Genomic DNA, 20,341 nt, shown 5'->3' with positions numbered 1-20,341 from the left:
TCGTAAGGCCTACATTTATTTTGCTGCTAGCCTGCTCGTTTTAGGCGTCTGCGAGACTACCTCGCTGGTATATAAGGATTGTAAATCCTTGTCTTGTTGCTACCGATTTTTTGCTGGTTCCTTGAGATTGTCCAGGGCTCATTTTCTTTTGTAGGGACTTCCCTCTTGGGGTCTCATTCTTTCATTCTTTTTAATATTACAATTTACCCGAAAAAACTTACAGTTGTTTCAATTTCCCCCTTACACGATTCTTGTCCTTTCTCCTACATTCATACAGTTTTCTATCAGAGTATTCTAGTGGAATAACTTAGTATTACTAATTGCAGTATTTCAGATTTGATATATCTTGGAGGTAATTTGCCACAAAACCTGTTAGCAAACTATTATTGTGGGGACAAATAAAACCGTAAGGAAAGTGTTCATACACGCCTCAAATATGTTTTTTCCACTTAAATCGTAAATCAAATTAGAACTAAAATTTTGATATATATATATTTTTTTTTTTTTCAAATTGTCACTTATTTTTTAACAATTCACTAAACAGAAAAGGTAAAATTTTCCACTTTGTTTTTAAATCTGAATGGTTTTTATATATACATAAATTTAATTCCTTAAAATGCGAAGATTTTAGGAACAAGAATGAAAATCAAGAAAAGAAGACTGACGCAGAGAGTTCTGGAATTTTGAATTCTTTCATTAACAGAAAACAGAGAATGGGCGGCAAATTTATACACACCCCATGGTACAAAAACGCAGCGTTTTAAGTAAATAGCTACTTTACACAAACTATAATAAAGACATAATATTTGTAAAACTTGCAAACTACACCCAATCATTATATTTAAAACAAACCAAACTTGATCAAAACCAATTTACTCAATATCTCCCTTTAAAACTAAACTACAATCCTATTTTTTAGTCACCATCTTCTCATACTCAATATCTCCCCTTAAACTAAACTACAATCCTGTTTTTTAGTCAGCATCTTCTCATACTCAATATCTCCTCTTAAAGTAAAGTCCATTAGCTACTTACCACTGCTTAGGAACAACACAATTTTTTATACATAAAATGCCCCAGATGGACTATATCAAATACACTAGCAACATCTCATCACAATCATCACCTTAACAAGCTATACCAAATACACTAGCAATAGCTCAATCATCACCTTAACCAGCTATATCAAATACACCAACAACAACTCATCACAATCAACACCTTAACAATCTAATTTTATCAAATATACTAACAACAACACCACACAACAACTTTAACTCTACCAACACATGTTTCAGCAACATACTTTGACTATGCTAAACATACCAGTGGAAAACTTCAAACACACCAGCTAAAATTTCAATATTAAAACAGTCAACTTTGAACTACATCAGCTAAAAAACCAGCTCAATTTTGATTAACACATTAGCACTTCAACTCTTCTTTAGGTAAAGAGGACAACACTTTCAATTTCTCTTTAAGAGTTTGAAACATATGTGCTACAAGTGCCTTGGTTAGAACATTAGCAATTTGATATACTGATGGCACATATTGGACAGATAGCCTCTTGTCAGTAGCCAGCTCCTCTACATATTGCATATCAATTTCGATGTGCTTTGTCTTGGTATGGAACACTAGATTAGGGGACAAAGCTCTAGCACTCATATTATCACACCAAAGGGTGGGGACATAATTGATTGTTATTCCAAGTTCCTAAAACAAATTCTGTATCCAAACTAATTTAGTGGCTGCTTGACTAAGAGGCCTATATTCAGCCTTTGTTGAAGACAATGCAACCACTTTTTGCTTTTTAGAACACCACTGAACCAGGTTGCTGCCAAGAAAGATATTGTACCATGCAGTGGATCTCCTATCACCCATGTCACTAGCCCAATCTACATTAGCATATCCCTCTAACTAAAAATGCAATTTTTTTTTTTTTTTCTAAGAATAAACTATGCTGGATTGTCCCTTTAATATACCTAAGAACTCTCTTACATGTTGTCCAATGATTGGTAGTAGGTTGTTGAAGAAATTGACTCAACATGTTGACAACAAAGGCCAAATTACGTCTAGACAATGTTAGATATTGCAAGCCACCTACAAGACTTCTATAGATGAGGGTTGATAAAAAGGATCACTATTTTCTTTTAGGAGTTTTGTTCCTCTTGCCATAGGGGTGTTACAAGGTTTGCAATCTGAGAGACCAACTTTGGTAAGAAGATCTTAAGCATATTTGGCTTGAGTAAGTAACAGTCCTACCTTGCTTCTATAAACTTCAAACCCCAAGAAATAGCTAAGAGCCCCTAGAGTTTTTATTGCAAATATGCTCTTCAGCTCAGTAACCACTTGGTCAATTAGAGAGAATCATTCCCCATGAGGAGAATGTCGTCTACTAAACCAACAAATAAAGGACTTGAGTTCCCTTCTTATAAAAAAAATAAGCTAGTGTTAGATACACTACTCTGGAAACCCCACTCAATGAGAGCAACTTTCAATTTATCAAACTAGGCCCTTGGGGCCTGTTTCAATCCATATAATGCTTTATGAAGTTTACAAACATGTTTGGGTTGTTGGTGATCAATAAATCCTTCTAGTTGTAATGTAAACACTGTTTTTGAAAGTTCACTATTCAAGAAAGCATTGTTGATACCAATTTGCTATATTTTCCAGTTGTCATACACAACAAGAGAAAGCATGATTATGATTGTTTTGGCTTAATGACAGGTGAAAATGTGTCGAAGTAATCTAGACAAGGGGTCTACTGAAAACGCTTTAGCTACCAGCCTGGCTTTATACTTTGAAGAGCGCCATCTAACTTTAATTTAGTCTTAAAGACCTACTTACAACCCACAACATTCATGTCTAATGTATAAGGAACAAGTTCCCATGTTTTATACCTCAAAAGGGCTTCAAATTCTTCATTCATAGTTGTCCTCCATTCTAAAATTGTTAGAGCCTTTGTAGTAGTTTTTGGCTCAGCAAGAATGGAAAGACTAGTTACATAAGCTTGTCCTACAAGATTTTGAAGTTTAGACTTGGAGCTACTAACCATGGATGAAGATTAGTAGTGGCTAATCTCCTGGTCAAGGTAGCATGACTTCAGGCTGAATTCCTAAAAGGATATGTTTATTAAAGGAGTCTCTGAGTGAACCAAAGATAGAAGTTCCAACAAAATCAAAAGTGGACAGATCTGCATGGGAATATGGCATAGTAGAACCATTAGAGTTGGAACTTTGTGTTTGATGGTTGGTAGTCAAATTTTCTTGTGAAATAGTCAATACCACTTCTAATTGAATTCCAGAGGAAGCATTCAAATCAAAAGATAAGAAATCTTGGTTTGAATTAGATGATGGCACATTTAAAGATGAAGAGGTCTGATGAGAAGAATTATTTCCAATAGCCACTATTGTCTTAGGAGGTGAAGTAGATGCACCAACACCAACAGGACTCTATAACAAAGAAGAACAAGAAGGCTCTATTGTCCTAGGTGCAAGAGACTTAATGGCACCTCTTAAGTTAGAAGGTGCAGAAGGTGAAGTTATGAGATCATGATTAACACCAAAGTGTGTTGGTTTTATAGTAGCATGAGAAGGATAATTAGATGGAAAACTTAGTGTTGTAGGTCCAAAAGCGATATCATGTCATATGTCAGTATGCAAACAATGAGATAGGTTTTAGAAAGAATGTAGACCATCAATATTAATAGATAAAGCCTACTATGTACTATCCATATAGTTAAATAGGAAGCATCTAAAACAAAGTTTGTAAGGAAACACTAACTCATCAAATTTAACCTGCTTAACTATGTACATCTTACTTGTACAAGAGAGACATTTATATCCCTTATAGGCTAAGCTATACCCTATAAAGGCACTTTGTTTAGTATGGTAAGGTAATTTATGTTTCTAATATGGTCTTATAAAGGGATAGCAATAGTAACTAATTACTTTTATATCATTGTACTTAGGTTCTCTTTGATATAGTGTCTAACAAGGAGATATATTGTCTAAGACACTTGAAGGTAGTCTATTAACAATGTAAGTGATGCCTGCAAATGCAACATCTAATTTTACCTCACTAAATTCTAATACAAAGTCCTGTAGTAGGAAAGAGCAAGTAAGGGTCTTTCCCGCAGAGGATTTGTGAACTTAATTAATTATCTACTTCTAATGGGGATTTGTCAGAATTATCAAAACTCAATAAAAACTGGCAAACTAAAATTAAACAAAGTAAAACAAGCAAACAATCATGACAGAGATAAACAAGAGAAACTAGATTGAAGGTTTATTCACCACCACTAGACGTGAATTACGTATAATAAAAGCATTCTTTAACTTTCTATCATCTTGATCACATTAGCTCAGAAAATACCAAACGTTGATAAGTCCCATCTCTCCTTACTGAGTTGTTGGCTTAGACACGGTCATAACCCAATACCCTATTTATTAAATAACCTAGGATACGATCTCTAGATTCAAAGTAATAAAAGCATTCAATTGCAAGAGACCTACTGAATCAAGGCTAAACTCATATGGTCGCTTTAGTTATCTTCAGTGATTACCCTCCATGTATGCAGACATACACTTTACCATTAGTTATTTAGGTTAATAAAGCGATTTTGTACTAAACAACCTAAATTGGCATTAATAAATCAATCTTAACTATTTAGTTGTGCACTTAAACAATTAAGACAATTTATCTAAACCCTATTCACAGAGAAATAATCACATAACAAAGGCATCAAAAGATAAATAAATGCAGATTTTATTAATTTCAAGACATGTCCACGGCTTTGAAATCACCCTCAATCACAAAAGAATTAGTTACTCATGGAAGAGAAAAAAAAAAAAAAAAACCATAATCATATTAATGAACAATGAAATAACAACAAGATATTAGAAAAGCCTAGGAAATCTTGGGTAGAACAATGGAGTTGATGATGATCTTCCCCAATTCTTTAGTCCAAGCCTCTTTCAATCTCTCTTAATCTCTACATTATTGAGTATTTTTATTTTCTGTATTCTCCTCTCGAGAATCCCTTAAAATAATGCTAAGAGACTTCTATTTATATTCCACAAAGGTTAGGGTTTTGTTTTCCTTAATTCTAGTCAGTTTATGACTGTTAAACCCTATTTTCCTAGAAAAAAACAGAAGAAAAATTTCTAGTTGTCGTGACTATGCCCCGGCATTGTACTACGGCATGTTTGATTCTAGGCTGAGTGTACTATGGCACAGTGCTGTGGCATGGTTGGTTTCGGTCTTGTTGTACTGCAACACAGTGCTACGACATGGTCCAATTCCTCTTCTAACCTTGCATCATTCTTCAGCACTCTAGAGATGGTGATTTTTTAGCACGATAACGATGGAATCTGGAAATGTGGTAAACATTTCAAACTTAACACTTTAAATCAGCTTTCCAACAGTTCAACAATCATCTTAATATGGTATCTAATGCTCAAGTTATAGTTGAAAGACCGAGGCATGTTAAAACTAGAGCGTAATTTAGAATCTCCTCTTTAATTCAAAGTTCCATAACTTCTTCAATTCAACTTTGATTCTCGATCTGTTTGTTTCCAGTCATAAAAAATTTTCTCATCAACATCATCTCTCATCTAAATATTATTTTTAAGCTTTATTCCCTGAAAACACAACAAAACTACCCATGATCCCGAAAAGTGCATTTATGAAACAATTATGTTAATTCATGCAAATTAATCCTAATTTCCCACAAATGATACCTATAAACCACTAAGTATAAGTATATTTTCAAGCATTATCAATAGGAAGCTATACTAAAGGCCTGCCACCAGAGACACAATGGCATACCCCTATGTGCTAGCAAGGTTAAGCCAAATTCTGTAATTGTCCTATGACGTCTCTCTACTCTACCATTTTGTTGGTGAAGGTAGGGACAAGGGTGTCTAAAGGCAATACCATGCTATTGTAGATAGTTAGTAAAAGATCTAAATTCTCCTCCCCAATCAATTTGCAAAGTCTTAAGTTTAGTCTCTAAATTGTTTTAAAAAAAAAACTATGGAAATGAGTGAATATCTTGAATGCTTCAGACTTGAATTTCGAGGGATAAATCCACATAAATCTACTGTAATCATCCACAAATAGCATGTAATATCTGAACCCTATAGAAGAATTCCCTGGTCCAGGATCCCACAAATCAAAGCAAACAAGTTCAAGTGGCTTTGTAGTTTTAGAAGCAGTTTTAGGAAAAGACGTCTAAGATAGCTTGCCAAGATCACAAAACATAGCTTTATCAAAACAACCAAATATATGCATCTTATTCATCACATGTTTAAGTGTTTTTACTTGTGGATGCCTCAATCTAGCATGCCACAATTTTGTCAAAGTAAAATGTACATCAGAATTCATTCCCTATGTAACAGAAACTTTACTATTATTGCAATTATTTGGATTGAAGCTAGAGGCAACAACAACATGACAAGATGCATTAGGAGTGAAGGCAGTAGCAACTGTAGGCAAAAAGACTTGTAGTTGATATAGACCATTCTTTAGAGATCCTTGAAGCAATATCTCACTAGTCCACTTATCCTTTACAAGACAATGATCAGACTGGAATTCAACTATCACATTTTTATCCTTTGTAATTTGTGAAATGCTCAGTAAGTTCTTAGCTATATGAGGCACACACAACATGTTTTTAAGGAATAAAACTATAGAAGAAGAATTTAAAAAAGACACACTTGTATGAACAAGAATTGTCTGGCCATTGCCCATTTGGATTGTTGCTCCCCCTTGATAATTGTCCTATATCACCAAATTCTTTAGTTTGGAGGTCATGTGATTTGTGGCATTAGAGTCCATATACCATGTTTGATCAGCTATTATGTGTGGAGTAGCCACTAGTGGTCCAAATGAAGTAGATGCAGGAGGTTGATTTAAGGTCTATTGATTCGTGTTAGAAAACATAGGTTTGCTAGATTGAGATTGTTAAGGATAGCCAAGATTTTGAGAGCTGTGTTGAGTGGAAACATAACCTCCAGGACATCCAGACTAAGTACTCATTGGGACATATATTATTCCTGTATTGTAAACTAAAGGAATTGATCAACCATGAAATTGTCCTCGTACCATTCTAGCTATTAGTAGAACCTGTGCTGATTCATGAGTTTGTGTATTATGCAAGGATTGTGGGGTATTATCATGAGAAAAATGCCCAGCATTGCACCCATATCTAGAGCTATATCCTGGCCCAACATGAACAAAACCTTGATATTTATGCTTAAACCTATCATAACATTGCAAGGCTGAATGTCCCCCCTTGCCACAAACCTAGCATATTAACTTTGGTCTAAAATAACCTCTGCCTCTACTTCTACAACACACCATTTGAGAATTATACATTTGATATTGATTAAAAGGAGGAAAACAGTCAGTAATAGCTAAAGACTGAAGTTATTGTTGTTGTTGCATACGATTAAATGCAAGTCTGGTAAAGTCTTGATGTACATTTTTTTCCGGGTAACTGATAAGAAATGGAACTCTATTGAGGATTTACAAATTGATGATTTTGGTTAGCTGTATTCGGAATTGGCTGACAAGGTGAATGTCAAGTAAACGAACTAGTATTATTACCATCAACAACATGAGGTGTGACTAATTGTGAACTTACTATAGTAGAGTCATTGTGAATTTGCTTTGAAACCATAAGAGCTTCTTGAAAACTGGTAAAAGAAGCATGTCGTCGTACTAGCCTGATCTCATGTTTACGGAGTAAAAATTGTGCTTCCTGTAGTGTCGTTTGGCTACTATTTGAAGTTAAATTTGCAACAACTACATCATATTCAGGCTCAAGGCCATCTAAGATATACAACAAAAACTCTTCATCGGTTGTATTAACACCACTAGCAATTTGGTCATCCCCTAGTTGTTTCATTTTCAACACATACTCATTGACTGTACTAGCATCTTTCTTGGTAGTTTGCAATTAGTTTCTAAGGTGTAGAGTTCTTGCCTTAGATGCAGATTGAAAATGAATTTAAGAGTATTCCATATCTCATAGGCAGCAACACATTAAGCTACATGACAAAACATAGTTTCAGAAATTATGGAATAAAGCCAACTTACCAGGAATTGGTCGATTTTCTTCCAGGCAAAAAAACTTGGGTTGGGTTTTTTAACAGTCTGTTAAAGATCATCAGATTCCTCAAGCACAAAAATCAGTGGATGCATCCTTTCTCTTGTAACAAACATTTTGATTCCATGTGATTTCAGCATTGGTAGGATTTGCAATTTCCAAAACGAATAATTCCTTTCTAGCAACTTTAAAAGATGGTAGGTAAGGCAGGTGGACTACTTGGAATTATAAAATTCATATTCTTAGTATTCATTTCTACTGATTTTGAATCAAGATTTGTTGAATCATAGCTAAGAGTTACCATAAACATTGGTCTAGGGCTCTGATACCATGAAGATTTTAGGAAAAAGAATGAAAATCAAGAAAAGAAGAAGACCGACACAGAGAGTTCTGGAATTCTTTCATTAACAGAAAAAGAGAATGGGTGGCAAATTTATACACACCCTATAGTACAAAAACTATGGGTGAGTGGTTCTGGGTACTCTGCATTTTTCGGGTGAACCGGAACCGGAACCGGAACCGGAACCGGAACCGCATAGTATAGGTTCCCAAAAAAGGAACTGAAATCGAAACTGTATAGTGCAGGTTCTTAAATTCAAGGAACGAGAACCTAAAATGCAAGTTCCGGTTCCTTTCCCAGGTACCTTGTGAAAAATAATTACCCCCTATTAGTTTAAAAAATGACAAAAATACCTTAAAAGTTTACAAATAGACCCCTAACAAATTTTGATTACTCATTCATTTGTGTCCAATGTGATTCATAAATCCTCTAATCTCTAGGCAACACTTGAATTCAATCAATTTATCATAATTCACATAAAATTCCTCAATTAAAACCAAAACACAAACAATTAATTAAACAATCATGCTATAAATCTATAATTTAATATTATAATTAATTAAATTTCTAATCATTTAATTAAGTATTGTACTAATATTTATAATGTAATATTATAATTAATTAAATTTTTAATCATTTAATTAAGTAATAAACTAATGTAGTAAATTACTAATGTTTATAATGTAATGTTATAAATTTATAATTAATTAAGTAATTATTTAATTATATAATGTTATAATTAATTAAGTGATTATAATATAATGTAATGTTATTATCAATTAAGTAATTATTTAATTATAATGTAATGTTTTAATTAATTAAATTTTTAATTATTTAATTGAGTATTGTACTAATGTTTATAATAGAATGTTGTAATTAATTAATTAATCATTTAATTAAGTAACCATTCTATAAATTTATAATGTAATGCTATAATTAATTAAATTTCTAATAATTTAATTAAGTATTGTGCTAATGCAGTAAATTATTAATATTCATAATATAATATCATAATTAATTAAATAATCATTTCATTATGTAATGTTATAATTAATTATGAGATCATACTGTAATGTAATGTTATAATGAATTAAGTAATCACACTATAAATTTTTAATGTAATATTATAATTAATTAAATTTTTAATCATTAATTAAGTGTTGTACTAATGTTTATAATGAAATATTATAATTAATTAAATAATCATTTGTTTATAATGTAATGTTATAATTAATTAAGTAATTATACTATAAATCTATAATGTAATGTTATAATTAATTAAATTTTTAATTATTTAATTAATTAAATTTACTAAATTACTAATGTAATGTTATAAATTTATAATTAATTAAGTAATCTTTTAACTATAATATAATGTTATAATTGATTAAGTAATCATTTAACTAGTAATGTATTAATGTTTATCAATTTATTTTATATAATTAATTAATTACTAATTTACTACATATATACTTAGAACTTAATAATTGAAGTAAATACCTAAACATTATATTATTATTCAATCAAGTATACTATTCTATTAAAAAATAATGCATTTAATAACATTAAAATTCTTTTAATTGGTCTTAATTCCAATTACACACTTAATTAATCAAAACTTTAATATTAATATATTATAATATATTAAAGTTTTTTATATGATATATTTTATATGTAATAAGTATAATTGTATATTTATTTAATTAGGTTATTGTAAAATTTAACTTCTACCATTTTAATTTTTTTATATGTAAAATTATAATAGACTCCCTAATCTTCATAGATATTTATTTCAGCCTAGGTTCCAAAATAGGGAACCCGCTGCAGGCTTTTTTTTGTTTTTTTTTTTTTTTTTTTTTGTTTTTTTTAAGGTTTTGGTTTTGGTTTCGGTTCCTCCACATGTAGGAACCAGAATTGGAGTCACATAGTATCGGTTAAAAAAAATGGATCTAGAACCTACCCACACAACGTCGATTCCGGTTCTGATTCTATCTGCAAATTCTGGTTCTACCTGCTACCCGTGCTCACCCCTAACAAAAACGCAGCGTTTTAAGTAAACAACTACTTTACACAAACTATACTAAAGACATAACATTTGTAAAACTTGCAAACTACACCCAATCATTATATTTAAAACAAACCAAACTTGATCAGAACCAATTTACTCAATAAAATGCTATTATATGATAATAAATATAAGTATATATATAAATAATAATGTTAAAATCAGACTTTCAATTTATTTCATTTAAAATATTTTTAAACTACATCATCTTATTAATAATAAATGCAGTTTCTAGTGGCTAGAACCTGGTGGTGGTCACAGGATTTTAATCATCGGGAAATCTTTTGGCGAGCTTTGGTAACAAAATTGGTATGAAAATGGTCGTACTTTTCCTACACTATCCATCTCTACATTTATTTATTTATTATCAATAGATGAATCATTTGGCCGCGATTTGACAAAGAAAGTTTGGACAATCCCCAACTTTCTCTGTCAAATCTTGGCCAAACATCATCTTTATTTCAGTTGAAATTTATAGATGTACATAGACAGATCGGTGAAAGATGATCATTTTGATATCAATTTCACTTCTTTTATGCTACGAAAAATTTTCCGATCACTGATTAGTAGTAGATTTTGACAATTAGATTCGGGTGACTGGTTGACTAAAATTCACTTTGATAATATTTTTATATAATCAACTTAATAATAAGGGTATATTAGTAAATATAAATATAAAAAAATATTTACACTTGGTTAGTTAAAAAAAAAAAATAATAAAAAGCACATTATTTATTTTAAATTTATTAAGAATTTATTGCTTCTTAGTTCTATTAAGTAGCACTTTCAAACTTATTCACCATTAATGTTGTCGCTTGCTAAAACCTAGCAATGGGTCGCTAGTATCCAATGAGTGGAAAATATTCTGTAATTTTAATTCCAAGTATTCTTGAAAGAAAGAAAGAAAGAAAAGAAATATTTTTTAGCGGCGAATTTTAATATCAAATGGAACACAAAATATTCTGTAATTTAAAAATAATTCTAAGAATTGAAAGAAAAAAAATATGACATATCCAAACCACACACATAGATTTATTAATTTCTTCAAATCCCAAATACATATATATAAGAGTAGAATAATGCAAATACAAGTATCTCCATATTGAGATATAAAGAAGTAAATTAAACTACTACCCATAATAAATGATAACATACAAGATGATAAAAATAAAACCATAAATAGGGGCAAGACATAATTACTAGAACACCTACCAGTATGCATGGTAAATATATCCAGATGCTTCAGAATTTAAAAAAACAATTCGTCAAGATGAATCATCGCTCTTCATTTATTTGATTTTTTGAACGAACTTGTTTTCAGTCGGTGACATCTTTTCTACTTTTACGGCGGAACCCAGTCGCTCGAGGCGGAGGAATAGACACCGTAAAATGGCCACTATCTGTTAGAAATGGATCTCCGGTAGACAGGTTAACATTTCGACCGTCCCAAAGTCCGAGGAAGGAATCTTCCCTTGAACAATTAGCGCAAAGAATAATAACAGGGATTCTTGCCATTCTTTCCCTTCTGCCTTGGCCCTGACAAGGTGTAAGAACGATCTGAGCATGAAGGCCTCTGGATGTCCATATATATATAAGCACACATGGTACTAGTATTGACCAAAGTCTTTCTTAATTAAATTAATAGTATTGCACTTAATTACAAATTTTATAAATTAATTATAAAATTTGTAAGAATATCTGTTTTTAAATTAATTTGTACTTTCATACACCAAACCATTTATTGTCTTTTTCTAGCTACCCTTTTCTACAGCAATTATACCCTTTTCAACGTTAATTTGCTTTCGTTTTGGTTATCTTTCTATTATAAACTAGTTTTTAACAACCAACTTGGGGTAAAACCTAATAAAGCGGCTGGCTTCAGGTTGACCGGTTTAACCGGTTTGATTGACGGGTCGAATTGGTGTCCAAAATATAACATAAGCATCTCTATAAATTACCTATAAGTCTTTAAATGTTTGAAATCTTGTAAAAACACCCCAAACACCACTATCGGCTTCAACAAATTAGGGAAAATAGGCCTGTTTCCGATTAAAAAAACACTACCCATCATTGTGAAAACCTCCCCTCAGCCTCCTGACCAAAACCCATATCACCCCTCCCTCGATTGCCTCACCAACCAGCAGCAACAACCCACTGATTTAGTTTTGCGATTTTCGGTCGATTCACTCACTAAAAATCACATCTATCGCCACAATTGCACTCACTGACCCTTCCTCTTCAAAAGCGCCAACATCCCGGTCTTTAATTGTTCGACGATCACCGTCCCAATTTCTAGGATTTTAGGTGTATAAGAAAATTGCTAACTTGAGTCGGTGAAGGCCCCAGGTTCCAGTTCAACCGGGCGGACCAAACCGGGTTTTAAAACATTGCTATAAACAATATATATTGCTTATGAAAATGTTCTCAAATTAATACAAATTAAACAGCAGGAGTCTTAACTGATGATAAGATTTACATACTAATTCAACATCCATTACAACGCTCCTTAATATGGTCAAAGACTAACTGCAAGGAGAATCATATAATCTGCCAAGATGTTGAGAATCAAAGAAAATTTAACAGGATATTACGCATAATTCAGTTCTTCAACAAAAAAATATAGTCGAAGGATTTCAAAATTTTAGATGAAAAATGCTTTGTCCCTCATTTTTCTTGGCTCACCTTTGTTATCATCCATTATAATAATTTGTAATTATATGTAACAGTTATAAATCTACAAAAAAATTTAAGATAAATTTTTTATTAATTAATTAATGATCAAATTGGATCATTTCATAAACTTTTATAGAGCAGGAATCAGAGACATAGTTTCATAACATCAAATAATTATTTATCTGAGGCGTAGTTTTATGAATTTTACAATAGTCTGATCTTTATTTAAAATAGGTGTTATATAGCAGAATCTTTCAATTAAAATAGACTGGTAAATCTGATTAAAAACTTGCTTATACTCGGTTTCTAGTTTTTCCCCTGTAATTTAATAAATAAATAAATAATTCATGCAACGACGATGTTATAATTTTAGGAGCATTATACAAGTCTTCATCAAAGACCGACAAACACCTTTTAAACTTTAAAATATAATAAATATGGCTACAAGTAGATTCAGAATCTTTGCCATTCCATTAACATGACATATTTTTTTAGGAACATTATAAAAGACTTCATCAACAACCATCTTAATTTATCACTTAATTGGACAAATAAATTTAATATCCAGATTGTACCAAACTTTCCAACAATAAGAATCTTATATTGCTTATGAAAATATTCTAGAATTAATATATATAAAAAAATAATATAAGCAGCCAGCTGATACTAACACACACATGCTGATTTAATTTTCCATTAGAAAATTCCTCAAAACTTCTTAATTTAATCATATAAGAAGGAGAATCTTATCATGTGCCAAGATACATACAAAATTTGAAAATGCTCAACATATATTATACCAACAAGTTGAAAGGCCTGCACGTTACCTATGGGGCTTTTCAAAAGAACCAGTTGGAATTGGAACCAACAGATACTCAGGGTTTGGTTCTGGTTCCTACCTGAAATCGATAGTCAATGGGTAGGTTCCGATTCCAAATTTTTAGAACCATTACTGTACGGTTTCGATTTCGGTTCCGAAGTTATGAACTAGGAATTGAGACTAATATAAAATAAAATTAAAGATTAGGGGGGTTAATAAAAACTTTTTATAGAAAAAGTAATATGAATACATTTATATTTATATTTCATAATATTTAAAGTAAGTTGATTTGACTTTTGAGAATCTACCTTTACAAAGTAATGAAGTTTGTAATTTTGAATTTATAATTTGTAATTTTATTTTTGTTGACAAGTGCCAGGTGGGGGGGTATTTGTAAGTTTTTAAGAGTTTTTTTGCCATTATAAAAACTTTTGGGGGGTCATTGTCATTTTATAGGGCACCTAGAATCGTAACCAGAGCCGTTGTTACAGGTTCCGGTTCTAGGTACCTAGGAACCGAAACTGTCGATTCTGGTTTTGATTCCAAATTTCAAGGAACAGTCGGTTCCAGTTCCTTCAAAAAATGCAGGATATTCGGAATCGAACACCCCTACCATATAGGTGAGTAAAACAGGATAACTATTATAACCCCCATGACATTTATCGTATTTACTTTAAACCTGCTGGGGTATTAGGAATGACCATAAACCCCCGACCATTACCATAAAGTTATGAATCTTGACATCTGACTTAGGAAGAGGTAGCAAATAGCAATATTACCCTTCTCATTGACTTTTTTATTTATTACCAAATATTATTTAATATTTTCCGATTACCCATTACAATTTTGTTTAAAAACCAAAATAAAAAATAAAAAATAGATTTCCAAACCCAACCCTCAAGCCATCCAATCAACATTGCCCTCATCTCCCTCTTGTCTTCTTCCTTCCCCATCGTACCCTCAGCCTCACCTGTGTGCCACTCTCAAGGTTTATGGCTATTTCCGATACTCAGGGTTTAGAAGAATGAAGCAAACCTCAAAGGGCTAAGAGTATTAACCTGGAATAACACCCAGACTCAATATAAGATTTAAAAATTTTAGCCAGCTCTCAATAAGTTCAGTAACAGCCACTTGGATCTCTTGTAGTTTCTTTTATAACGTTAAAATGGATGGAGTAAAGGTCAAAATGATCATTTTAAGTTCACATCACATATTGAAATGATATTAAGCATTATGAGTAGGGATGAGCATGGGTAGTGGATAGAACCGGAATCTACAGGTAGAACCAGAACCAGAACTGGGACCTACCCGGAACCGACACTATGCAAGTAGGTTCTGGTTTATTGTATTGGAATCGACACTAAGCGATTTCGGTTCTGGTTCTTATAGGTTCTGGAATCGAAACTTGGGAAAAGAACCTGAAGCGGGTACTCAACTTGGAACCTGCTTGGAACTTGTTTGTGTTTTGGTTTTGATTGAGAAATTTTATGTGAATTGTGATGAATTGATTGAATCAAGTGTTACCTAGAGATTAGAGGATTTATGTAGGTTTTCTTAATTGTTAGGGTGTATTTGTAAACGTTTAAGGTATTTATTTTTTATTTTTTAAACTAATGGGGGTAATTGATTTTTTATAGGGTACCCCGATAAGGAATTAGAACCTGCATTTCAGATTTCGGTTCCTTGAATTTAAGAACCGGAACTTGTCAGTTTCGATTTTGGTTCCTTTTTTTGGGAACCTACATTGTGCGGTTCCAATTTTGATTCCTCCCCAAAAATACAGGATACTTGGAACCGTTCATCCCTAATTATGAGTTCAAGTGCTTGAGTCATTTGAGTATCATTTTTATAGTTGGAAATTTTATAAGGGTAAAATGGTCATGTTTTCAATAAATCTGTGGGTAAATATGTAATCACAGTGATCAAACACGATGTTTTATGTATCTTAACGTAAAAAACAAACAATATGTGGTCTAAAGACTTTTCCTAAAGTTATTGGAGTTTCTGATATTTCAGTATTGTCAATCAATCAGCCGGTACCGGACAAATCTGCAAGCATAATACACGCTGTATTTGTTATCTGTTCATGGACAAAAGACAAAGCATAACAGACAGTAATAAGACAAATTACTATACGCATGTCATCTGTTCATCTGTTCATGGACAAAAGACAAAGCATAATAGACAGTAATAAGACAAATTACTATTTTTTATAAAATCCTATGCGCATGCTACCTTATTATTCGCATCTTTAATTAATAAAATTTTATCCCTATAAATAAATAAAATATTTTAGAATTTATTATATTTATTTCAATTATCAGGTATAACTAACATACTAACAAAAACATTAATTCATAACAAACAGTTAAAAACTTTTTGGATTGTAGCAGAGTATTTACAATTTCTGCGTTCATCTGGGTCCTTGGGATTGTCCAGGGCTCATATTCACTTGTAGAGACTTCCCTCGTGGGGTCTCATTCTTTCATTCTTTTTAATATTACAATTTACCCAATAAAACTTACAGTTGTTTTAATTTCCCTCTTACACAATTCCTGTCCTTTCTCCTACATCCATACAGTTTTCTATTAGAGTGTTTTAGTGGAATACTTTAGTATTACTAATTGCAGTATTCCAGATTTGATATATTTAGGAGGTAATTTGCCACAAAAGCTGTTAGCAAACTATTATTGTGGGGACAAATAAAACCTTAAGGAAACTGTTCATACACGCCTCAAATATTTTTTTTGCACTTAAATCCTAAATCAAATTAGAATTACAGTTTTGATATATATATATATATATATATATATATTATATATATATTTTTTTTTTTTTTTTTCCCGATTTGTCACTTATTTTGAGCAATTCACTAAATAGAAAAGGTAAAATTTTCCATTTTGTTTTTAAATCTGAATGCTTTTTAGATATACATAAATTTAATTCCTTAAAATGCTAGTATATGATAATAAATATAAACATATATAATAATGTTAAAATCAGACTTTCAATTTATTTCATTTAAAATATTTTTAAACTACATCATCTTATTAATAATAAATGCAGTTTCTTGTGGCTAGAACACGGTGGCCACCGGATTTCGATTGTCGGGAAATCTTTTGGTGAGCTTTGGTACAAAATTGATATCAAAATGATTGTATTTTTCTTATGCTATCCGTCTCTACATTGATTCATTTATTTTTTATCAATAGATGAATCATTTGGCCGCGATCTGACGAAGAAAGTTTGGACTACCCCACTTTCTCTGTCAAATCTTGGCCCAACATCACCTTTATTTCAGTTGAAATTTATGTAGCTAGATAGATTAGTCAAAGATGATCATTTTGATATCAATTTTACTTCTTTTAACAGATTAGTCAAAGATGCTTCAAAAAATTTTCGGTCACCGAGTAGCAACAAATTTTGACAATTAGATTCTGGCGACTGGTTGACTAAAATTCACTTCTATAATATTTTATATAATTAACTTAATAATAAGGGTATATTAGTAAATGTAAATGTGAAAAAATATTTAATCTTCGTTAGTTTAAAAAAAAAAAAAAAACACATTATTTATCTTAAATTTATTAAGAATTTATTGCTTCTTAATTCTATTAAGTAGCACTTTTAAACTTATTCACCATTAAAGTTGTTGCTTGCTGGAATCTGGCAGTGGGTCGCTAGCATCCGATGAGTGGAAAATATTTTGTAATTTTAATTCCAAGTATTCTTGAAAGAAAGAAAAAAAATATTTTTTAGCGGCAAATTTTAATATGAAATGGAACGCAAAATGTTTTGTAATCAGAGGCATATTTGGTCTGTTTAAGATGTACCTCTTGTGGCTTCCAAACCTAGGAAGTATTTCAAGGATCCGAGAGTCTTTAAAACAAATTGCTCATTTAATTCTTTCATCAGCTAAGAAATGTAACTAGAATCCAATCCTATGATGAGAATATCATCCACATACACTAGGACATAAATGAGACCAAAAGACTAATGAAGAATGAAGAGGCTAGAGTCTAAAATAGAATTCTTGAATCCTTTGACTTGAAGAGCAGTTTTGAGCTTGTCAAACCAAGCTCTAGGAGCCTGTTTTAATCCATACAAGGCTTTGTTTAACTTACACACAAATGAGGAATGAGCAACTGATTCAAACCCAAGAGGTTGTGCCATATACACTGTCTCATTTAAAGTTCCGTTTAAGAATAGGTTGTTCGCATCAATTTGTTGAACATTCCAGGAATTTATTACTGCTAGGGTGAGTATGATCTTAATGGTGGATGGCTTAATCACTGGAGTAAATGTTTCAAAATAGTCCAGGCTAGGTGTTCGTTGAAAATCCTTGGCCACCAACCTGGCCTTGTACTTCTGCAATGTGCTATCTACATTAAATTTAGTCCTAAACACCTAATTATTCCCTACGATATTCATATCAAGAGTTAAGGGAACAAGAGTCCAGGTGTTGTTATGCACAAGGGCATCAAATTCAGCCTGCGTAGCTACTTTACAGACAGTACTAACAAGGGCTTCAGTTGCCACAGAGGGTTCAAGTTCTATCACATTCTGGCTTGTTGTAAGATAGATTTGATGAGGTAAAGTAGAAGTACTATGATTGAGACCACTAGCAGCTGATTTTGCTTTTGTTATCATGGGATGGATGTTAGAAGCAGAAGGTGCAAAAACATCAGATGCAGAAGCATCAGAGAATTGTGTTGATGTATGATCAACTTCAAGTGAGCAAGTGGGTAAAGTATCAGGTAAAGTGATAGTGGGCAAGTTTTGGACAGCAAGTGTACGATAGTCTGAAGGTGTGGATGGGGTGTGTGTTTGGAGATATGTTCGAGAACTGTGTGTTTGGAGTTGTGTTTAAAGGTTGTGTGTTTGGAGTTGTATTTAAAGGCTATGTGTTTGGAGTTGTGTTTAAAGGCTATGTGTTTGGAGTTGTGTTTAAGGGCTATGTGTTTGAAGGATTGTAAATGGGAGATAACAGTATGTGTGGAGTTGTGTTTAAAGGCTATGTGTTTGAAGGATTGTGAGTGGGAGAAAAGGTTATAGTGCTATTGGAAGAAAGAAGTTGTGTGTTAAAGTGCTGTAGAGAATCAGGTAAAGTAGAATTATTAGGTATAGTAGAGGATGAAGGTGAAGGTACTATTAGAGTGAGAGCTTTGCTATTGTTTTATTGTCAGTAACTGCTGTGTTGTGAGGAGTAATCTTATCACAAGAGCTAATTACTGCTAGAGTTCTAGGAGCAGTTGAAGTTGGTGTGGGAATAGAAGTAAATATGTAGGTGTAGGGAAAAGTGATAGTATGGTAGACACAATTGGACTATAACTGATCAGACGATGGTAAGATATTAGACTTAAAAAAACCACCAACTGTAAAAGGAAATTCATCCTCATTGAAATTTACACTAGGAGTAACAAAGATTTTGCCATCATTTCTCAAACACTTATACCGTTTGTGCACTAAACTATATCCCACAAACACACATTTAGTGGAATGAAAATCAAACTTGTCATTGTTGAAATTTTGAAGATAGGGAAAACAAGTAAAAACAAACACTTTTAAGCAATCATAAATAGGTTCTTTGTTAAAAAGTGTTTGATAGGGTACTGTATAGTTGTTAAGGACTTTAGTACGCATTCTATTGATTAGATAGGTTGTTGTTTCAAAGGCTAGCCACCAATGACTCAGTGGCATTGTAATGCTTTCTTTCTAGCTAGGATACTCGTAAAATAACAGTAAAACTCACTAAATATATATAAGAAAATATACATGTGGATGAGTTTAAAATAATGGGCCCAATTTTTTTTTTTTAAACAAAACTTTACATCATGTAACAAAACTTCTCGAAATAGTCTCGACAGCGTTGCCCGCTTCTTCCACTTCTTGACACTCCTTTCAACCGCCTTTCATTTACTACCTGCAAAAACATTGAAAACAATGGGGTGAGCACTAATTGCTCAGTAAGTAAACCCACTAGGCTACTCCTTTCTCTCCGTTGTTCAACTTCTAAATTTCTTTCCTTATGACACATTTCTTTCTTTTTCTCTATTCTTTCTCTACTCTTTTTTTTTTTTTTTTTTTTTTTTTTTTTTTTTCTCTCTGCTCTTTCTATACTCTTGTTTCTCACTTACTAACAAGTAAGCAGAACTGGAGAAACTAATTCTGAATAATATGAATGCCATGATGCATATGCATAAATGCATAGAGAATGCAATTTCTTTTTTGTTTTCTGTTTCTCTTCTTTTTTTTTCTATTATGTTCTTTCTTTTTGTGTTATATTCTTTCTTTCTATTCTGTTCTGTTCTATTCTATTCTATTCTTTCT

The sequence above is a fragment of the Pistacia vera genome, unplaced genomic scaffold (assembly GCF_008641045.1).
Source record: "Pistacia vera cultivar Batoury unplaced genomic scaffold, PisVer_v2 Contig546, whole genome shotgun sequence".
Taxonomy (NCBI): Eukaryota; Viridiplantae; Streptophyta; class Magnoliopsida; order Sapindales; family Anacardiaceae; genus Pistacia; species Pistacia vera.
This window is presented reverse-complemented; position numbering follows the sequence as displayed.